The sequence below is a fragment of the Crocuta crocuta genome, unplaced genomic scaffold (genome assembly GCF_008692635.1).
Source record: "Crocuta crocuta isolate KB4526 unplaced genomic scaffold, BGI_CrCroc_1.0 scaffold340, whole genome shotgun sequence".
NCBI lineage: Eukaryota > Metazoa > Chordata > Mammalia > Carnivora > Hyaenidae > Crocuta > Crocuta crocuta.
The window spans coordinates 806,698-830,999 of record NW_027530642.1 but is presented as its reverse complement, the minus strand read 5'-3'; the positions used below and the strand labels follow the sequence as shown (position 1 = coordinate 830,999).

Sequence of the window (24,302 nt, the reverse complement as noted above, 5' to 3'; positions counted from 1 at the left end):
CCACAAGAATTTAAAGCATGGCTGGGAATATACAGAAACTAGATGCATGTTCTGAAGTTCACATGTCTGCCTGGAGGGTCAGTGCTATTGGGTAAGAGGATGTTCATGGGCCAAGTTGCACACCCTCATGCTGCTTCAATGTAGGAGGCCTGTTTATACTCAGGATGTCCTACAAGTTCATGTGCGAGCTCTCTCCTGCTGACCAAGCAGCCACATTTTCTGTCACTCTCTCCTTTATGCTCTGCCCTCTAGCTGCCCTCGCTTTCTTCCACTTCCACCCAGTCTCTGGCTTACTCCAAGCCATTGTGCAGATCTGACAAGATGATGCTCCTGCTGAAAGTGTTTGAAATACTCCCCACTCTTAGGATGCAGCTCAGCCTCCTCACTGTGGCCTCTGCCTCTTGCATGGCCTCGCATCACATGTGCTCACTTCAGCTTCAGCATGTACCACTTTCCCTTTCTTGCTCTTCTTTTGAACGATTCTGTATGCTTCTCCTTCCCTTTTAACAAATCTGACAAACCACTTCCACTTGGAGGCCTCTGTCCTGCAAGACCCTCTGCCTGAAACTCTCCTTACCCCTTTTTTCCATCATCAACAACTGTTCTTTCATAATCCAGGCCTGACACCTCTTCCTCAGGGAAGCCTCTTTATCATTAAGGAAGCTTTCAGCTGCAAGCAAGAGAATATTGTGATTTAAATGGCTTAAACAAAAAGAAAAGTACTTCATGTAGCAAGCCATCTGGAGATAGAGAGTTCCAGGGTTGATTCAGATGTTGGTAGTCCCATCACGTTGCTAGGTTCTCACCATCTTCCTGTGCTCACCTTATGTTCAGGAGGTAACTACCACAGTCCTAGGCATCACAGGGAGACCCTCCACCTCCACAGGAAGGGGAGGCATGTTCCTGGGGGCCTGTCTCTACTTCTAGGGACAGACGTACCACCATAGACTTCTCAGCTCCACCTAACCAACACTAGTTATACCTCCTTTTCTAACTACAAATGAAGTGGAGAAACAAAGCATATTTTTAGCTTCCAGAATGAGAGACAGATTCTTCTAGGAAGAGCCCATAAAAACATGTAGACAAGCTGGACTCTCCTAGCGTCAATACAGCTAGTTCTCTATATTCTTTATAATGCTTGGAACAATGTTAATCACATAATGATTTTGCGGACTGCTTTGTCAGTGTCCATTTTCCTCTACTACACTACAGGGTTCTTAAAAACAGGACCAACTCTCAGTCACAGCTTTGTATTTTTGCTTATTTCTGACATTTCTTGATCAGGGACTCTAATTCCAGAGGTCTCCAGTGGCTCCCAAACTTCAAATAAAACAAAGCACATCCTGCCTGTGATTTTTAACATCTGTACTTCAAAAGTCTAACATGAGATAGATTCACTACTTCATGGGCAAGTATCAAGTGAATGCTTCTCAATAAGGCCAGCCCTGGAGTCAGAGTGCAATGGCTTGAATTCTGGGCATAGCCATTAACTCATAGTTTGAACTTAGGCAACTACTGAACCCGGTGCAGAGTCCTTTTTCTCAAAAGAAAATCGGTGATGATGATGCTAACAACTTCATAAGGCTCTACTGAGGACTGAGTAAATGTGGGTAAATAGCTTGGCAATACTTAACTCAAATGATTACTATTAATTTTTTTAGTATTTATTCTTGGTGGGGGAGAGAGGGGGGAGAGGGAGGAGTAGGGGGTAGGGAATCAGAAGCAGGCTCCAGGCTCCAAGCTGTCAGCACTGAGCCTGACACGGGGCTTGAACTCACAAACAAGGAGATGATGGCCTGAGCTGAAGTTAGACACTTAACCCACTGAGCTACCCAGGTGCTCCTGATTACTATTATTATCATAATGACTACTTATAGCTACATTATAGCAAGATACTTGCTTCATGTTTTCCTTTACCTATAACCCAAGGACAAAGCTCTCCATCAAAAAGGAAATACAAAGGCCTCAGTAGCTGCACCCACCCCTAATATTGGAGGGAGTGCATAAGAACTATCAGGCACAGGATGGGGCACCTGGGTGGCTCAGTCAGTTATGCATCCACCTCTCAGTTTTGGCTCAGGTCATGCAAGGTTTTCAGGAATTGAAGCCTCATATTGTGCTCCATGCTGACAGTGTGGAGCCTGCTTGGAATTCTCTCTCCCCCTCTCTCTCTACCCTTTACCCGCTCATGTGGTCCATGTCTCTCTCAAAATAAATAAAAATTAAAAATAAAAGGAACTATTGGACACAAGAGAAACAGAATCCTTCATCAGCCTCTTCTCAGAAAGAAGGGACAAAGTGTGCACGCTTCTGTGAGTCTGCAGAATTCAGCTGGATTCTATTTGGATATTAGGCTTCTCCAGAGCAAACAGTGGACCACTTTAACACCTTCCAACTGAAAATCCTGCAGATCTATTGGGGGGAAAAAGCAGCTAGCTTTCTTCCTGCACATTTATCACCCTTGTTATCCTTGCCCTAGCCACTTCTGAAATTCAATTCAATATGACAGAACCCATGGTACTGCTTTTCTTTTTTTTTTAAGCCACTATGTTCTGAGAAAATGTAAATATATGGAGAGAAAGCAGGTGCACAGGTCACTTGGGGGGAAGCTGACGATGCATTATGGCTTTGAAATTGCCATCGCACCTCTCAGAATCAAATTTTCACCTGCCACCAAGCTTTGCTTTCAGAGTGCTCTGTGTCTCTGACTCTCCCACTGTGACTTCAGCTGCCCCTGAAAAAGCCATCTTCACCACTTTGAGAAGTGCTACCAGCCTGGGCAAACATAAGAATAGCTGTGTAAACAAAGCCAGGTGCAACTTGAATGCAAGTTTAAAAAAAGAACACCTTTCAAGGGAGAAGACTAAAGATCTGGTTTCGTAACAGACTGCTTAACATCCTCATCAGGAATGAACACTGGATTTAAAATTGGCAAAATGAAGGGGGCGGTGGGACGACAGGGTGGTAGTATATTTGCATTTTCTTTCACCAACACTGGGCTGATACTTATCATTTACAGTCAGAATGACAGACAAATAGTTAGACTGATTTGACACGTTAAAATATCAGTTGACTGCATCTATACGCAAAGAACTTATGGAAGGGAAAGGCACAGAACTAGTTAACTTTAGAGACAACACTTAATTGAATGCAAACAACTGAAAAATATCACTATGAAAAGGGAGGCTTCATATAAAACTTTTGAAAGTCTGAATGACTGACTGAAATAGTTGTCATTCATATGAGAATAGTTGAACACTTTTCCTCACAGAGAAAATCTAAGTGTCTAGATCAGTGTATTTTCTATGCTACCTCTACACCACTTGATGTGAGCTCACTATATGTAGAAGAGTTCTTTGTATTTCTTTATTCATATCCAGGGTTTAACTGTTTCAATAGTAGTTAAAATGGAGAACATCTTTCATAGTGTCAAAAATCACTACTGGCTTAAACTCAGAACTGTATTCATTACTTGTACTAAGCTTGAAATTCTAATCTAAGTCTAAAAATGTTGACAGGTCAGTCATTTAACTGGATCTTTATAGGAACCTAAAACAAAGACAATTTCATGGGTAAGTATGCCCTCCAAATCAGAGTCCACGGTAACATTCAGTGTCAAAAATGAGGTCAGATTTTTTTTGTCCTCCCCCACAATAAAATTTGCTATTGGATAGATTTTCAAGAAATAAACCATTCAAGTATGGAGAAATGAGAAGAAAACATATCAAGGAAGGCAAAGTAAAAAACTATCAAACACAAAAATTGGAAATAATACAAGTACTACTACTATTCAAGTTGTTTGCTACCCTGGATACTATGTCCATTAAGTAGCATCAATGAATCTTCAGTGCACCATTGCCCTAGAATAATAAAACCAAGAGATATCCTTCTATTGAGTGAAAAAGCAAACAATAACAAAAAACTTCCCATTATTAAAGAAGGGAATAGAGTTGTCTGTACTATAAACATTTTATCCCAAACACTTCCCAGCAGGCAAAAATCCCAGAGAGATAGGAAAGAGAAAAGGCAATGAAAAAAACAAGAAGAGATAGGAAAGCTAGATTGAGAGTTCTAACACGTAAAAGGAACAAAGACAAAGATGAAAAAGCATTAGTTGAATAAAAGTAGCAGATATTTTCCATAAATGAAAGAAAAATCACATTTCAGATTAATAAAGAACTGCTAGTAGCAAGAAGGATAAATAAAGTTCACATGTAGACACAGTATAATCACCTCCAAGGGAAAAAAGAAAAAAAACTTATGTATTAACAGGGATCAAACACCAATTACCTTCAAAGGAATGGCAATTAAATTGAAAACAGACCTTTCATTAGCAACAATAGAGGTCGATTCTGGGCAGGGCTGAGGAAAAGCAGTCAATCAAGAAATGTTACCAAACCAATCATTCAAAATCCAAGACAAAATAAGGACTTTACAGGCATATGAAGCCTATGATAATTTATACAAACCAAAAAAACTATTAAAAGGAAAGTGAACTCAAAGGGAAGGCATGCAGTTTAAAAAGTATAATGAACACAAATCTTGATTTAAAATATTGGTAAAATTTTAGGTGACTATAAAAATAATTACAGTTTTAATTAAACTTTTATTTAGAAATAACTAGGTTACCATACAGCCCTAAGAAAGAGAATGGATTCTGGAGGGCGGGCTCTTGCTTACAGTAAAATATTGAGGGCTGACTGATAAACGTGAGGTGTGAGGATGAAAGAAAATCAAGTATTTTTAGGTGAACACAACCTAGACCAATTTGTGCAAGTATCATTAATGTGGGGGATCATGCTGATAATCAGGAAGTGACTTCTGTAATGAAGAGACTGATGTTAGACGGTTAACTGACTGAGCCACCCAGGCACCCTGTACTCAATGGTTTTTAAAGAAAGGTTTAAAATAAATAGAAAAATTCATCTACAAAAGCTGAAATAGTACATAATAAACCAAATGAAAAACAGATAAAAGCAGAAATTCATCTAATAGAAGACCTGATGTGAAAGTAAGTAAAAGCAAATAAATTCAAAAACTTTATCTTTAGAAAATAGACAAAGCTTTAGCTAGGGCTTATTAGAGGAAAACAAAACTAGAAAAGAAGAAAGAGACCTAACCGATAGTAGGACAAAGTTTCTATCTGTTGTCTGAATGACAAAGATAAATGGAAACAAAATGGCAGGTTTTCTAGAAAAACAGCAATTATCAAAACACCCCAGAACAGTAGAAAATTGAAACAAACTAATTAAAAGAAGTAACCAAATTTCTCCTCAATGAAAATATTTTTAAACATGAACCCTAAATGACACTAACTAGCAAGGGGAACTTCATTGTTTTATTATCTGATCAGCTCAAAAAACAGAGGGAGGGAGGAAGAGGAGAGTACCTATTACTATGAAGCTGGTATAGTTTGATGCCAAACCAAAGAAAGTTTTAGAAAATAAATGACAACATTTCCTTTGTTTACATGGATATAAGAAGATGGGGGACAAATGTAAATACATGGTTCATGAACATTCTAAATCAGTGAAGAAGACTCTAACTGTTGAGATACTAGTCCCTGCTACTAGGCTTAACATCAAGAACAAGCACTGTGAATTTTCCATTAGGACATCATGGTTAAAAAAACTATTAAATAGGCAGGAGAATAGGCAGGAGAATGGAAAGGTTGTGTGTGTGTGTGTGCGTGTGTGTGTGTGTGTGCGTGCGCGTGTGTGTGTGTAGGCGGGCACACGGGCGGTTATTTTGTTTCCATCTAGATCTGCAGACTCTACCCCCAAAGAAATTGATTAGATACGCTCTAATTAATGACTATTATGCTTGAACTTAGTACAATGTCTACACATAAAAGATGTTCAGTAAGTGCCTGTTAAATAAAACAATTTGTGATGCACCTAACCTGTCCTTGTTTCAGAGCCTTCTCAAAGTGTGATGTTCCAATTAGTTTCTATCTCCTTAGCCCACATCTCCCTTTGCTTTTACTATACTGAGCTCTCAAGGCTCACTCTTTCTGCTTTCCTACATTACCAAAACCCATAAACTGTGTCAAATCCACTGGATTCCAGCAAAGATGTCATGGGAAGCACACAACAGAGATAATAGAAACTCTCAGTCTAAGGAATCCATATTCTGGAAGTACTTGGCTTAGACATGAGGAACCAGACAGTTATACAGACATTTTCTTGGGGAGACTGGCTGTCTCAGTGGCTAGTGTATTCAATGTCTGCATGGCCAGCCTCCTGACATTCAGGACTTAGCATTAGACTTTTTCCATGAACAAGGACAACGTAAGTTGAAGAAACACACAAGCAGTGGTTTGTTAACTAGTAGTCCTTTCTATGCAGTATCTTTGATCAGGTTTAGAAGCAAATTAACTGTCATGGCTCAAGAACTGATTGGGAAGAAGGGAAATTATCATTTAAAATTATTGGGTCTCAGGACAGGACTTCTTGGAAGGGTCCATCTCCCCCACTTCCATTTTCATCCCCACACATTCAAATCTCCTCAGCTTGCTGAGCCTGTGAATCGCTTTGAGCAGAGGTAGAAAAGGAAGGGAAAGGTTTGATGGGCCTCCTGCAGGACTGTGCATTCCACAGAAGGAAGATGCCAAGCAGAACCATCTTGGTGTGGTAGTAGTGACTTAGTTATCACAGTGGGGAAGTACAGATCTTGCGTATACTAGGATAGCTGTTATGAATCCATACTTACCTGATCCTAAATATGTCAAGACAGGAGTTGAAGGAGGGAGAGAAGGGGCAAGAAGAAGATTCTAATTATTCCTGAAAAGACTGAAGATCTATGCAATTCTTTTGTTAGAAGAGGCTTGGCAGACCCAAGTAGCATTGCTTTGAGGGCCATCTAATGATTAACTGCTAAGGGCTGAGTGGCTTTCCCTCACTTGACTACAGGCAACACACATTGTGCAGCCATGATGCCAGGGAGGCTCCCACATTAGCTAATATACCCCATGCAGCTTAGTGCTCTTCAGTATAGACATGAAACAAGCACCCATGCATACCTTTGTGGTGATTTGAGAAAACCCTCCTTATAGGTAGGAGAAGAGGAGGCAAATTCTCTATCTGGATTTTCTTAGAAGGAAGATCATTTGAGAGAAATTTGAATTAATTTGTCAAATAACAACTAGGATGATTTCATCTGTTCTCACAGACTGATGATCAGGGAACCCAAGGTTACTCAAATATCAAGTCCTTTGCTAATGACAGATTTAAATGCAAACGAATTACTGATGTTTGTTCAAACACTGATGACACTGTGGAGGAAAGTAGAGATACATTTTCCTAAATACTTCACAAAGACCGAATCTGATAGACACTGTTATTGTGCAAAGGACGTTATTAGAAGAACAAGCTCACAAGAAAGTTTCTATGTTTTCACTTATGTTCTACCTCGCTGTGTCTATGCCAAGAACACAGGAAAACTATGGGGAAATTTCAAGAGGGGTTTGCTGTTAGACAAAAAGCCTATTTCACGGCTTTAAATATTATCTTCCAGTCATTTTGAAAGTGATCTCATAGTTACAATAGGTCACACATTTTTCTAACTCTTTCTCCAAAGTTTATTTCTTCCATGGGTGAGTCTATGCTGTGTTAGCTTCTCATCTTCCTGCTCTTAAATATTTTATTATGTTTATATTCATCCCATGGACCACAGGTAATTGATTTTACACACAAAAAATTTAAGTTTATGAAACCAAGCAGCAAGTATTAGCTGATGACCTCCAATAGGGCCACACAAGATCCCTGACACTTAGGTGTATAAGCAACCAATATATAGTCTAGAGTTGTTGACAATTGATTTTGGGGGAACAGGCGTATGCACATGAGGTAACTGCAAACTGGTGTCAGTCTAGTCATGAGAGATCAGACTAGAGAGAACTCAGTGTGGTTTGTGTTACTAAGAAAATTTAGGTTGACACTTGGAGAATGGTTAAGTACTATAGAGGAGGTAAGAAAAGTTAAATTTTAAAAATATGGCCATTTAATACCTGAACCTATTCCCATGTTTGAGGAGTTTCCTATCGTCCAAGCAGAATTGGCCCACCAATATTGAGGCTGCTAGTACCACACAATCTTTCTTCCAATCAGTCCTTTTAATTCAGGTATCAACACATGACTTTGGTTTGCCAAATCAAATGTTCCTATTGCGAGCTATTAATCAGAAGCTGGAAGTTGAAGGAGGTAGGGGTCATTTCCAAGCAGCCAGGTATACAATATCTTCACAGGACCAGTTTGAGGCATAGTTTTGATTATTGTTCTTGGCTTCAGAGCCTCAAAGTTTGGCTCGCCAGCCCCAGGTATTCTTGTTAACTACTATAGGTTCTTCAAATAAATTTAATTTTCTATTTAAACTAACTGGAGATAGTTTCTACTGTTTTCTAGTAGCAACCCTGAATGAAGTAGGAATATTGAACATATAGAGGGACTAGAAATAAGACCAGAGAGAAATTGGCACATCATAAGAGTTTCAGGAGGCAATAACCTGGCTTAGTGGATATTCTAAAAGGGAAAATCATCTTTTCTCAAATCTGACATGTCCACATGGGCTGATCAAATTAACCACTCAACACCAGACACTTAAAAGACAGGATTTCAGTTTAGACAATAAAACAAAGTTAAACTCATCACCTATTATTCTTCTTTTCTGGAACTAGTCCCAATACATGATATAGTTTCATGATATGAAAAGGGTAGCAAAGGAGGTACTATTGATGACTTCTTGCATTTGGATTTTAATAACCTTTATTTTGGCCCCATAAGGCAACTCTCTGGAGACTCTCTGAGGTATGAAGTTTGAAAATATTCTACATGTATTACCAGAAAAACAACCACTGGGACGCTTGTTTAAAATGTTAGTGGCCTGGGGCACCTAGGTGGCTCAGTTGGTTAAGCATCCAACTCTTGATTTAGGCTCAGGTCATGATCTCATGGTTCATGGCTCTGCATGGACATGTGAAGCTTGCTTGGGATCTCTCTCTCTCTCTCAAATAAACATAAATAGTCAATATCCTTGTCATTTTTCCTTAAGTTGATTCAACAGATGGCTATTGAAGGCTCTGTGATCTGCATCTTAATAAGCTTCCTGGGCTAGTATTGAACACATGAAATTTACGGAACTAGTGACCTCAAGGCTCAAGCTGAATTTTAGCATTCATCTAAAAGTAATATTTCATCTCCTAACAGATTCTTGGTCTTATATATAGTTTTCCTCAAATCCTGTCCAGAAGAAACAGGTTCTGCTTCTCCCTGGTCTCTCCACTGATCATTCAATCTGAACTGTGATTTCTTTATTCTTGTAATCTCCTCATAGAAGGTGGATCTAATTATTGCTTTACCTTCTTCAATTTAATTATGTATGCTAAAATTTATGTTAAAATAGAAACATATTATCTCTTATCAAAGCCTTGTGGAATATTATAAAATATTTCAGCAAATATCAAACCAGCCAGTTTATACCAGAATGCATTCATCAGGACTCTTAGGTTTATCCTTTCCAGATTAGGGATACTTAAAACAAAACAAAACAAAACAAAACATAGATTAAAAGGGGGAAAATTATCAGTCCAGGTAGGTAGAAAAGAACTGGATGTATGGAAAATTTAAACTGAAGGTCATGTGGACATAGCCAGCATAGTGAAAATTATTCTGCCCCTTCCTTGCACATGTTTCTTAATCATGGTAGTATGCACTTTTGATAGCCTCATACTTATTTCTCAAATAAGGGGTTCTATTTGTTTCCTTTGGCTGTTGTAATGAATTATCACAAACTAGAGGACTTAAAGAAACAAATTTATTATTTCACATTCTTGGAGACAGAAGTCCAAAATCAAGTTGCTGGCATGGCCAACCATTCTTTGCCTCTTCCTGCCTCTGGTGGCTTTTGGCCTTCTTGACTGGTGGCCATATCATGCCAATCTCTGCTTCCCTGGTCACATTGCTTCCTTCATTTTTTATTGTTTCACTGTCTTATAAACACTGGTCATTGGACTTAGGGCCTAACTGGATAATCCAGATAAGATCCTCCTTTCAAAATCCTTCATTGAATCCTATCTTATGGCATATAGGTTAATATACACAGTTATCATATAAAGTAATATTCCTATGTTTCAGAGACTAGGATATGGACAGATCTTTGGGGGAGGGCATCATTTAGCCCACTATAGAGGTATTAACATTAAAATGAGGAGGAGGCTATATACCATTCAATGCAAAATTTTGAGGTCTACATTGTTTTTCTGGGGAGAAGACTCATAGTTTTTATTGGATTCCACCAATGTCTTTGATTCAAGAAAATTATTGTTTTACTAAAAGAGGAAGCTGGACATACCTGGAGAATTGATAATATAACTTCCTCATTGTCAAAAGGAGATTTAGGGACACATTTGCTTATACCTCTCCCTAAAGTTGTCTATCCCTATGAATTCCCTGTCTACTTAAACACCTTGTATGCATCCATCATCAGCTCCCAAATTGATGAAAAAGGGAATTTGCCTGTCACTGTGTGGCTTCCCTCAAGTCACTGCTGATCTCTGGGCTTCAGATACTCTCATCTTCAAAGTAGCCAAATGGTCCCAAACAAAATCATTTTCTCAGGTCTTTGTGGATTATTCCTAAGACTAGGAGGTCATTATAAAGTGGTGCCAGTCCCTCAGCCTACCATGACTACTTCATGACTTTTACTGGATAAAATGTCATGCCTACAGATTTCCTGGAATCCTTCCCTCCTTATCTAGTTCCCACCAGAGGAAAAATAAATTTATTTTTTGGCCCTAAGAAAGGAGGATGGGATTTATCTCAACAAATAACAACTGCAAAACTTTTCTAACTTCTGGTAACAGGGCTTCCTAGACAGATGATAAGAACCCAATTAATAAAGAAGAGAGGATAATCTTATAGACAAAACATGGGATAATCAGTGTTCTTTAAATTCATAGCATCAGGCATACAATCCTTTCTCCTCTCAGGATATCCCTCTTCATATCAGTGGCTCCTGCCTCTACACTCAACACATCTTTTCTATTTATTACTTGAATTATTAAAATGTATATCTTTTTAAAAATTTACCTACTATTTCTGAAGATACAGTTTCATCTGTAAAGCCTGAATATATGCCATGTTTGTTCAACTCTATTATTTCCTACAAAATAACTCACTTTTACTTATATTTTTATTCTAGTGTACAGTTTCATATGTTCATTTCTTTCATTCTAATACCAATTAAATATAACTATTTAATTTCAGAAAGTGTCCATAAATCACTGAACCCACCTGTGTATTTGTGGTATTCATTCCACCTTTAGGAAACACTGCCTTCATTAATTCATTTATTTATTCAACATACACCTGCTATGCCCCATAATCCAAAGGTTTCCAATCCAAATGGTATGAAGTTTTTCATATCCCTAAGGGATGAAATGGTTTGAACCTTAAAGAGTATCTGCCAATCAAGCAAAAGAGGTGAGTAGCTTTTAAGGGTCTTTTGAAGCATATCTGCAATTATGGGTATGTATAGATCTACTCTTAGGAAAACTGTTATAGAAAAAGAAAAGATTCCAGGAAATTGACTAGCAATGATTCATGAATTCCTTGTCAGTTTGTCAGCTTTCAGCCCATTTAATGATGCCCTACCTAGCAATCAGTTTTATAACTCTGTCAGACTCTCTACTCTGAACTGGGCAGCCTCAGAAAGCTTAAGTCCCTAGCCTGATCACATACGTGCAGAGAGAAAGGTTGTGCCGGGACAACTGCAACACATGTTTTATTGAAGGAGCTGAAGGTGAAAACTGGAGAGCATCTTTGTACACTGGCATGGAGAAATCAAGCAAGAAACCATGTGGATGAGAAGCACTTAGGTCTTACAGAAGACTGGAGATAGTGGGGACAGTCTCAAACCATCAATGGCCTAAAATGTAGAGACCAAGCACTTGGAAAACAAAATTCCAAGTCAGAGGAGTCATCACAGAGCTTTTCCATAACTGGGTGTAAAACTACTGTCCTTGAAACCTTCTCTTCTCGATTCATGTCTTTATGTAATTGAGAAATCTCAAATAAATGAATCTTGATATATCATGGTTATCAAGAATGCAGGCTCTAGGGTCAAATATACCAGGGTTCAAATGTTGGCTTCATCACTTTCTAACTATGTAGTCTGGAGCAAATAATTTTAAGTTCAAAGAATCTCGATCTTCAGTTTCCTCAAGTACTAAATGTACATTTAGGAGAGTTAAAAGATAAAATGCATCAACACATGGCCCAGATCTGCTATGCAAAAAGTACTCAGGAAACATAGCCAAGATTATTTCCCCTTTATTAATCAGCCCAAGTTGGGAATTGAACCTGAATAACAAAACTTATGAGTGACCTAGAACAGTAAGAAGTAGAGATGGAGTAGATACTTGCTAGACAAATCCTGGCTTAGAGTTGTAAAATAGAAGCAGACTCAGGAAACAAGTTTTCCAGAGACCGTATAGCAAACTTACCCAAGTACATCTATCACCATCTCCAAAGAAAATGTTACTACTATGAGCCCTGGGCCAGACTGTAGGAGAAAATGACCTTATACAGTAGTTCTAAAAGGACTCATTGAGACCTACTTTTATTTTTGACCTTTTAAAGAGTTAGGGAGAAGCACAAAAACTGTTACAAAAATACCTCTGTATCTACCATCTAGAACTGAAAGAATTTTCCTATTTGTTTCCATGATTTGAAAAGGAATTACAGCTTCACAAATGAAGCCCCCTTTGTCCTCTCATTTGCCCAACAGGTCATTCTAATGAGCACTGAAAATGGAAACCCCTATTGAAGGCAGGCCATCTTGCCCAGTCACATCAGGTTTCCCAATTACACTCCTCACACCTCATCACAAAGCCAGGCACACCACAGCCAAAATTAGCACTCTACCTTCAGTTATTAGAAACTGAAAAAAAGCAATGTGCTTAGTGGTCACAGACTCTCTCTTTCCTTGATAACTCACCGTAAGACTCCACATGTTTGAACTTGGTTTTCTCTCCCTGACTGCTGGGAAGCAGATTCCTAGCAATGGACTCATCAGAGCAGTGAGTCCACAGAGAACCACTCTCCTACAAAGGTCTGAAACATTCAGATTTGCTTTTTAGTAGTTCAACTACACATCTTCCATACTCTAACGTAATTCTACCCCAGAGAACTCCTGAAAAAGTTGTAAAATCAGAAAAAAAACATCAAAAAATTGGAACAGTGACACCCCAGTAAGTCAGAATAGATCAAATCTCCTTTCTGTCAGTCTGTAGCCTTAATTACAGCACCACCGTTGCTCATTATCCATCTTTGCAGGCTGTGTAAGCAGAGAGACCGCAGAACACTTAACAAATGCAGGGGTTATGGGGCTCTGAAAAATATTCCCTTGGGATTCTATGAAGTATGTTTTAAGCAATTCTGAGCACAAATTCAGCCTGTAGAGTTATTTGGATGAAAGATACCATATAAATGCAGCTCATTATCATTATCATTAAGCAACTGTTCAGGATGAGCAAAGCTCTGTCTCTGCACCCTCTCCTTCCCATAGTAAAGAAAATGTCTGAATTGGCCTATGTCCATTGACAACAAAAATATGCAGCTCAGGAGGAAATTCTGACACTTGATTTTTCAAGTCCGGCATCATTAATAGGCAAAGTACCTTATTCTCCATTTACAAATGCTTTGAAATTCTTGGGCCAGGTTCTTACTTTGTTTCTCTTCATAAATAAGATACACTTCACATCTAACAATCAGAAGTTACTCACCCTGGTGTTGGCTCTGAGGGTAGATGCACATTGTGAACATCAAGGGAAAGATGGATGGGCAGGCATTAGGGTCCACAGAGAGAACTGGCTGGAAGACAACTGGCAAGAACAGCAGGGCTCATCACTTGGCTTCGGTTAAATAGGACCTCAGAACTGCTAATGGACAACACTTGGCTAACGTGGGGTGGGGCACGCCATATAATCAAGGAAATTCCTAACACCTGTAATAAGGGCACATGTTATTGCCTGACTGCCACGTGCTGATCCAGCAGCTCTCAGAGAAACATAGGGAAGAACGGTGGTTCTCAAATTAGCATGCATTAGGATCACCTGGAGGAGTGGTGAAATCCAGATTTCTGAGCCTTGTGTTACTGATGCAGTAATTCCAGGTCTGGGTCTAAGAAATTTGCTTTTCTTGTAAGGCTACATGTGATGCTAATATTACTGGTCTAGGGGAGACAAGCTGGAGGGTAAGCGGCCGGACCTGACAAGGAGAGAGCAGGACTGGATGGGGACCACTGTCACCCTTTGTAAACTTCAGTGCTGCATGACCCCTCCCTGGGCTTCAGCTGAGAGATATATGCACTGATCCAGTGTTTTTCAGCATGTGTTTCCATCTCTTTGCAACACAATCACCCAGGATACCAGTGAAATGCACAATCCTAGGCCCAAGCTTAGCTATCAGAGTCTTGGGGCTGGTGCTTAGGCGTCTGTAGTTTAACAATCATCCCAACTGATTCTTATCCTCATTAAAGTTTGAGCATTGCTAAAACTACGTAACTTCTAGTGCTCCTAGTAGGTCAGAAATACCATAAACTCTGATAATAAAGAAAAAATCATTTTCTGCTCCTGAGGAGACAATAATCATCATCTCCATGTGGAAATAAACCTTGCAGATTCTAATCCAGACACATTGTTTTAAAAGAGTACACCAAATCCTGGCTGTATATTAAAATTACCTGCATTGCTTATAAAACAAAACACATGCACAGATTTTAAATTTAAACCCATATTTTTGGAATCAAAGTGGAAGGTAAAGAGGTCAGAAGATTTGAGGGGAAAAGCAATAGGCTCTCAATCACTCTTTCCTATTTTCCTGTTATTTTTTATAATGCTTATCACTTGCATTAGTCAGTGGTCTCCAAAGAAACAGAACCAACCTGTGTGTGTGTGTGTGTGTGTGTGTGTGTGTGTGTGTACAGAGAGATTTTTAAGAGATTGGCTCACATAATTATGAAGCTGACAAGCCCAAAATCTGCAAGCGGCAGGTGAGAGACCCAGGGAAGTACAGATGCCACAGTTAAAGTCTAAAGTCCATCTTCTGCAGAATTCCTTCTTATTGAGTGGAGGTCAGTCTTTGTTCTTTTGAGGCCTTCAACTTATTGGATGCAGACAACCCACATCATGAAGGGTAATCTATTTTGCTCAGAACTCACCTCTTTCTATGTTAATTTCATTTTAAAAATATCCACACAGAAACATCCGGAGTAAAATTTGACCAACTATTTAGGCACGTGGCACTTGGCTAGGTTGACACACAGAATTAACCATCATTTCACCCTCTTACCTACTATATACTGTACTTCCTTATCATGTTTCTTGTCTGCCTCACATGGATGGAATGGAAGCTATTTCCACTGTGGCAGAGTTTATTTTGTTCACTATTGCATCCCCAGAGTCAGGACTAATGTCTGATGCATTGTAGGCACAGAATAAATATCTGTGGAATGAATCTTTATCATCATCATTATGATCCTCCTCACCTTCATCCAATGTCACATGGTTACTTTTGGAAAAAACAAAACTGATATGTCAGTCCATTACCATCATATTCAATGCTCTTTCCATTTGTATAATGGAAAATCCTTCTTCAAAATTATTTGTAAGCCCCAGGATTCTCCCAAATAAAGTGGATGACTTTTAGTCATTAGTCAGAGTCCATGTTCTTTAAAATCCACAAATTACCCTTACACTCAGCTCTGGGTATTCTCTTTTTCTGGAGAAGGCCTGAGGGCTTTCCTTCAGCATGCTGAAGGAGCATCCCAATTCTCTTGTTACTAACAGAAAGCTAGAGCTAAGTCACCCAAGATGTAGATAATAGTGCTAATTTGAAATTGTTTATAGCTTTAATATCCCTTTTATATCTTGACTGTCTGAGTTACAGGATTCGTATTGCCAAGATCCACAGTGACAGCCTATGACTCATTTCATTTTTTCCCCTCTTCCTTTTGCCATCTTAGATTCATTGCCCTGAATGCAACAGTTATTTATGGATAATTCCTACGCAAGGCCCTCAGTGGTAAAGGAAGCGCGCTTGATTCAGAGTGCTTTGGATATTCATAACCTATGCAAGACGATGTTTTAATAAATGACTGCCCAATCTTGTCAAGGAAAAACTGAATGAAAATTGATACACCCTTTTGGAAACCAATTGGCAATAATGTGTGTCAAGAAATTTAAACGCGATCTTATTCTTTGACCCAGTAATTTCACTTTAGGGAATCTATCCTAAATGTCAGGAAAGATTTGTGCTCACAGATGCCCATCATGACATTTTCACTAATAGCAAACATTGTTAACAATTTAAATACCCAGAATAGGTTTTGTTTAAATTGCAACCACTAAGTAGAGTAAAAGTAGGCATTCTAAATGTTGTTTGCAACATGGGAGATAAAATTCATCATTATGTTTAGTGAAAATTCAGTACACAAAATTATTTTGTATAATATTTTCCAATATAACACCAAATAAAAAATATTCAGTTAAGACTGAATAGGGGGAAGAAAGACAATATTAACACTTTTTATTTGGTTAAAGAAATTACAAGTGATTTTCCAGGCTTTACATATAACACATATATCGAACTTTTGAACCCCATTCTGAGTAACTACACAACTCTAGTTATTAATTTTCAGGGGACATATTTTGTTCATATTTAAATCTCTTCTATCCATAGCCAAGGCCAAGATGAACATGTTACAGTTTGCCGCTCTTAATTGCTATGTGCTTTTTCTTTTTCCTTGTGCATCTTTTTACTACATAGCCATTGTGTAGAATGACAATGTATTTCATTGTCCTACCTTCATATTTCTGAGAGGGAAGCAGGTGCTATTAGCAATAATGAGGAGACAATAAGCATGAACCCGGACTGTCCTGGGCAAGTGAGCTCATCCTCCATTGAGAGTCTTCATTTTACTGGTTAAGGATTGGAGTGGGGTCTCATTACCAAATATCCATCAGGTGAAGCTGCAAGGCCTTATCCCCTGCCATTGGTTTGGCTGTTGGAACCAGAGGCCAAGGCTCCCAGTATCCCTGAGGGAAGCTACTGTGCCAGGCTTAATTCATTGGTTTAATAGTCTAGATGCATGCCTTGATCTTGGGTTCAGATCCTATGTATTTTCCTCTAGGTCTACAAAGTCTCTTTAAAGAAATATTCTTGTATTTTATCCAGGATAATTGGTGTTTTGTAGTAGAGGTCCCCCCTCTTCCTCTCTACCAATTCAACTTTCTAGTCCACAAATTGCCAGAATTCTGCAGAGGTCAATTAATCTCCCAGGAACTTTTGGAAAATGCGTTTTCCAAGCTTCTGTCCAGAGTTAATGGGTGATGCATGGGCCAAAAGTCAGACCTTGCATGACATTGCATAGTGTATGGACAGAAGTCATTTCTGAAGTCACAAAGCCTGGCACTTTGGCACAAAATACACAGCAAGTGTTTATAGTATATAAAAGTGTAAAAGAATAAGTGAATGAATGAATGAACAATCACTTACAAAACTACATAATGTTTTATTGTGCTTTACAACAATATCATGCTTTCTTTCTAGCTCAAAAAGTATGTAGTTCAATTTTTTAACTTCAAAATAGTTTAAATAATTGCATTAGATTATTACTTGCTTGTAGTCCTTATTACAGAATAAGTACTTAAATATTTTATACCTATGACACTTTATTGAACATAGATGTTGTCAGAAAGCTGATTTATAAAAGATCTGATGGAGAGAGAAGATAAAAAGTGTCCTTGTTTGTCCAAAGACAGAATGAAACCCACTTTCTATTAGCAAGCCAAGTAGATCACTTTCAGAAAATACTAACTCAACTCTCCAAGAGGCATTTTATTGTGGCAAAAAAGTATGAATTAAGATAATGGGTTTGACAATGAATTCTCTCATGAATGCCACTGAGTACTAGGGTTAAATCAAGACGAAAACTCCAGTTTCTTGGCTCCCTGTTAGATGTTGCACACACGGCTGATTCACAGCACTTTTCCTTAGTGAATAATCTGTGCTGCCTCTCAAGATCCTTCTCACATGTATCTTTTCTCCTACTCCTCCCCAATCTGGCATTTAAACAATAAAAAAAAATCTCTTCCCTTACCCATGTTTCTCCTTCTTTCTTTCACTTTAATTCTTGATCTTTGTTACAAGACAATTCTGTTACAATCTTTACCCTCTTCAGATGAAACCAAAACTCAGACTTTGTGCGTGCTTTTTATTTCGAGGCAAATATAAACATAAATGAATCCACTAGATGTTTTTTTTTTACTTTTTAAAAAATTTTGTATTTATTATTTTTACGAATAGTTTATTGTCAAGTTGGTTTCCATATAACACCCAGTGCTCTTCCCCACAAGTGCCCTCTTCCATGCACATCTCCCCCCTCCCTCCCACACCCATCAGTCCTCAGTTTGTTCTCAGCATTCAGGAGTGTCTCATGGTTTGCCTCTCTCCCTCTCCCCCACTATTCCCCTCCTTCTTCTCCCCCTTGGTCCTCCATTAAGTTCCTCCTAATCCTCCTATATGTGCAAACATACGGTATTTGTCCTTCTCTGCCTGACTTATTTCGCTCAGCATAACACCCTCAAGGTCCATCCATGTTGTGACACATGGCCAGATTTCATTCTTTCTCATTGCCATGTAGTATTCCATCATATAGATAAACCACATCTTCTTGATCCATTCGTCCATTGATGGACACTTAGGCTCTTTCCATGTTTTGGCTATTGTTGAGAGTGCTGCTATGAACATTGGGGTACATGTGCTCCTATGCATCCACTAGATGTTGTTTTAAATTCAATTTTTTCAAGAACATATTTGCCTAACGTTTACAATGTGTCAGATGTTAGGGTAGTGTCTTAAATATGAAAGGGCACATTAAGTGTTTTTTCTCTCATGGAATTTACTATCTATCTAGGGGGAAAATAAGGCAGGAGGGGAGGGAATAGAGACAAGATAGAAAACCAGGGAATTATGATGTAATTAACAAATGTATCAGTTCAGTGACACAAACTAATGGCATATGTGTTCAGAGGCAGTGAAGAGGCTATTTCCCAGAGTGGAAGCAACCCAGTAAGGAATAGTGCAGTGTCCTGGAGCTGGGCAGAGGCAGGAGCTCTTGGGAGCTACCCTAGGTCTGAAGGGGCAAGAGGAAACGGGGTAACTGTGTGGGGAGAGCTGCCTCACAGGATCTACAGCCTCCGGTGGATAGACATGGACAACCCGCTGCAGTCCATCCTCTCCATCACTCTCCTCCCATCCCACTCATCTGCCAGCCAAAACTAAACTGGAAACAACAGGGCAAGGAGCCCAAAGATCAGCTCTCTGGGGCACATAGAAGGATGATGAAGGATGAGAGTGGGTCTAAAGTGGAAGACGGATGAGACCCCGCACACTAAAGCAAGGTTCTCTTATAGCCTGTACAGTGGCTCTTAAACATATATTTGGAGGGCCAGAGGAGGAGGTGCTCAGTAGAGGAGGCACTATCTCAGCTGGAATCTGAAAATTGGAATCACTCACTCAGAAAGAGCATTATGAGACGTCCACATAGGAAACAGCCTGTGGCAGAGGACCTTTTCGTACAAGACAGTGTGGGCTCTGCAAGGAACTAAAAAAAGGCTACCGTGGGAATAGAGGAAATGAGCATGAGAGTGAAAGGAGATCAAGTTGAAGAGGTAAGTCAGTGGGAAGCCATCAGGAGTGTTTCACGTGGGGAAATAGTATGGCTGACTTTGCTTTATATTAATGGAGAACTGAAGCTCAAATGGAAAAAGTCTGGAAATAACAGACCCAAATCCATCAAATTGTGTTGTGGCTTGGGAAATATTCCATTCCCTTATGGGAACTCTTCTAACTTCTGTACTAATCCATTTTGTGTAGATAAAGTACTTAGTTCTAGAACAGTGTACATCTTTAACTTCGGCTTCTTAAAGGGTGCTTCACTACCACTTGTGCACAGCCTACTTCCTTCCTGGGGCCTCACAGCTCTCCAGGACTAGGATCCTATAATTGGACGATTCCTTAATCTAAAAGTGGGCTTTGTCAAGAAAAGTACTATGGAGTCAAATTAAAAAACCCATAGGGTAGAGAATCCCTGCCCTAGTTTTTGAATTCATACTTTGTTCATGAAACAGCTGTTGCATTTCTCTATCAGATGAGAAAGTGACTGTGCTTTCATTACCATGCAAAGTTACATTTTTTTTTCTGATTCAAAAGCAGTTCTTGAGTAGGAGTTGAATGGAAAACCCAAATTCTAAAAGTCCAACCAGCAGGGACTGCCTACTCTAGCTGGAGAACTGATTTTTTCCTCTTCTTTCATCCCTAGGTTAATTTGCCAAACTAAAATGTCCTTCTATAATCTTTGAATGCATAGCTGTTTAAAAACATCTGGACTCCCTTTTTGGAAATGTGGCATAATGTGGTGGCTGAGATGTAAACTAAAGCAGAAGTCAGGAGACCTGCGTTCTAATGGGTGATGGATCCTTTCTGCCAGGAAAATTCTCTACTCACCCTGAAAAAGTCACTTCATTTTTCTGAGCTTTTGTCTGCCTATGTATCATATCAATAGTTTATTTATTCATTCACTCATTCAACAATATATACAGAATGAGACCATATGAATGTAGCAATGACCAAAACAGGCAAAAGTCTCTGTTGCTCTCATGAAGTGTGTATGTTAGTGAGGAGGCAGGCAATCTTCAAAGTAGATCAAAGTAAAATACATAACATGTTAGATGGTGGTGGTTTGTGCTATGGAAAAAGAGCAAGGAGGTGGCAGGTGAGGTGCAATTGTAAATAGAATAGACAGTTGATATGCAGGGTCTCACTGAGGAGATATATTGGAATAAAGACATGAAGTAGGTAAGGGGTTAAGTCATATGAATATCTGGATGAAGACAGGCCTAAGCAAGAGGAAAGGCCCTGAAACAGGAATATGAAAGACACGATTGGGAAACAGCCTCGAGACCAGCATGGCTGGAACAGAGAGGGGGAATACTAAGAAATGATATCAAAGAGAGAATGCAGAGCTAGTACAGCACAGCTTCATAGGCCACAGTAAGAACTGGGCTTAACACTTAGTGAGTAGCTAAGAGATAGGGTCTATTGACTTCTGTATTACTTTTGAGTTCTTCTGAAACAAAGGTTGGAATGAGTACTAACCATCTCCTACTCTGCCCAAGGAAGAAGGTAGGATTGATTTTCCCAGGCTTTCCTTGGCATCCCTAGATAATGTTTTATAAATGGAAATGGTTTCTCAATCTCCAAGTTGCTTGCTCCTGTCCTTCACTGTTTACCTAATCACACCTGGTTAGTAGGTCCCCTATGGTATTCAAGCTGGCAGTTCTCTCATGGTTTATTCTGCTTTTGTGGCTGGACTCAGGGACTTCTCCGAGAACAAAGTTCTGCCAAAGTCTTGGGGGAGTAGATGAGTTGGGAAGGGATAAGTAGGTCCTAATCAGCATCAGGTCTACAGTTCCTTCTCCCAATCCACTTGTCTAGGCTGCCCTGCCTTTGGTAGATTATTGGGTTGCCATTGTAGATGTTCACAATGCTGTTACTTTTATTAAACTGAACTAGTGACCCCTGTTTGTGTTCTATGTTTGTCTAGAATTATGGGAAAGGATAAATTCTATATTTGTTCCATCTTTAAATTTTGTGTTCTTCATTACAAAGGATTCACAGGTTACAAATGTTAGAGCAGAGTAATATTGTTTATATGAATTGAAAAACCTAAAATGAACAAGCACATATTAAAGTTCAGCTCTGAGTGTGGTTTTGTGCTGCTATGAAAACAGTTTTGGTTATGAAATCAAGAAGCCTGCATTTAGCCTTAGTTCTGCAACTAATCTATCGTAAATCATTTGGATGGTCCCTGTATGTTATTTCTCTCATCAGTAAAAATGGAGAAAGTTCCTACTTATCTATCCTACTCACTTCACCTTCTATGAGGACTAATAAAGTAGTTTGGAAGAATAAAGCAATTACACAGCAATAATTATTGTAATTATTAAGTGTAATGCTTTCTATTTGTCCTTGGTTATATTGAGTATAGTTTGATTATCAAATCCTCAAAGCCAAAGCCCATCAAAACTCAAACCCCACCTCCCTGGGAGAGTCTCCCTAAGGTGTCACCAATGATGTTAGTAATAGTAATAATAACAACAATATAAAATTATGTAGAAGAAGGATACTGAATTTGAGTTTCAACCCAACTTGAGGAAGAGGTTTGCACACCATTAGAGAACAGTCTAAGATGATATGCAATCCAGCTGAATTGTACACTATAAAAATAAATGCTCTGGGAGGTTCAAAGAGAGAGAACAATGTGGATAAGAATTTGGCGGGGGTGGGGGCATGCTTCCTGCTTTATTCCTTTTTGAGAAACAGAGGCAACCTTTCTAATGAAAATGCTTCCCCTTAGTCAGCTTAGAGTGGCCTCAGTGGGAAATTTTAGCAGCTGAAAGAAGATACGGTTTTAGAGGAGGTGAAAGGACCCATTGTCAATCTATCAACATGGCTGTTTTATCAAGAAAAATAAGTCAGGCAGAGAAGGACAGATACCATNGGGGTGATGGGCATGGGGGAGGAAACTTGACAATAAACTATTTAAGGGAAAAAAAAAAAGAAAGAAAACAAAGGTAAGAGAAGGTTTATTCACCAAGGAGAATGTTATTCTTTTCAAATCCATGTGTCTTCAGTATTGTCAAGTACTATTGGGTGAGATTTGTTCGTTTTCCTTTGATACCTATTCTCTTTATTTTTGAATATATTCTTCTTGTTTCACAAGCAACATATATTTACTGTTGATAAATCAGAAATAAAAACATACAAGCAAAACCATGAAAATTAAATAACATATTATTCCACAAACTAGAAATTCCGATTGTTACCCCATAAAATACAGTCAACCATTGAATACCATGGATTTGAACTGCACAGTCCACTTATATGTAGATTTTTTAATATAGTATAATCTTATAAATGTATTTTCTTTATTAATAACATCTTCTTTTTTCTAGTTTACTCTGATGTAGGAATACAGTATATAATACAAATAATAGACAAAATGTGTTTAATCAGTGTTTATGTTATCAGTAGATATTCTGGTCAACAGTAGGCTATCAGTAGCTAAGCTTTTGGAGAGTTAAAACTTATATGTGAATTTTCAACAGCACTGGGGCTAGCACCTTTAACCCCTGTATTGTTCAAGCATATATATATTCCAGACTTTTTTTTTTTTTTTTTACAAATAGTTTATTTTCAAATTAGTTTCCACATAAAACTCAGTANTGGGCGTGGCGTGATCCAATGCCTCAGGCGGGAGCTCTGCCTTGCGGTTGTGGGGAGGAGAGTGACGGTGCTCCAGTCCCTTCTTGAACCCCGCGCTGCACCTCGCTTTTTTGGTCGTGTAAACTCCCCGTGTCGGGGGCGCGNTTTCCAATGGCTTCAGATCTTTTCCGTGTGATGTATGGGCGCGAGTGCAAGTACGGAGCTCCTTAGTTCTCCGCCATCTTGCCCTCTCTCCAGACTCTTTTTTAATACATGTGTACTCAGCGGGCTTCATTTTATTTTTCAAAAATGTGTACTATTTTTAATCTGTTTTCCACGTAAAATAAGTAAATGTATTTCTATAATACCATATTTATAGTATGTATACCACTTTCTGTAAGTGACCTAAAATGTACTTAACTGTCACTCTATTGATGAACATCTATATCTTTTCATTTTTTCACTGTAATTCACTGTACAATAAATCTCTTTAGCTAACTTCTTAAACAACTGTGTTTAGTTCATTAGCATAAAATTCTAAAAGCAGAATCATTATTGTAATAGGAATGAATTACTTCACATTACTCTAGTACAAGAGATAGCATAACCTTATCTTCTTAGATCAAATCAATCCAGCCCTGAATCCCCACTGGCTTCAATATTCACCAGTCTCCCTGTTGCTCTACCGCTACCTTGAGTTGCAAAATTTCCTAGGCTTCAAGTATTCCAGAAAAAAGTGTGTGTGTGGGGGGGGGAGAACCATGGCCTATGTGGTTTTCAGGGCTTTAGTATTGCCATCATTATGCTTTGGCATGGCCCTTTTAGGATCTTCCTGGGTCCCACTCTAGCCAGTAGACAAGGAATATGTACCTGATATTCAGAAAGGAATCCTCATTATGTGGTCAAAAGCCCTTTAAAGTGCACCTGTGGCAAAAGGCATGGAGTTCATGGCTCCTTTATTCCCCTAACCTGGTGGGA

At 38.9% G+C, this 24,302-nt stretch overlaps 1 long non-coding RNA gene across 4 annotated transcripts in view; it reads left to right on the top strand.

Annotated features, from left to right (window-relative positions):
• LOC144235495 (uncharacterized) overlaps positions 1–24,302 on the top strand; it is a 53,286-nt gene that overhangs the window by 25,170 nt on the left and 3,814 nt on the right. The gene's annotated exons all lie outside the window — the stretch shown is intronic.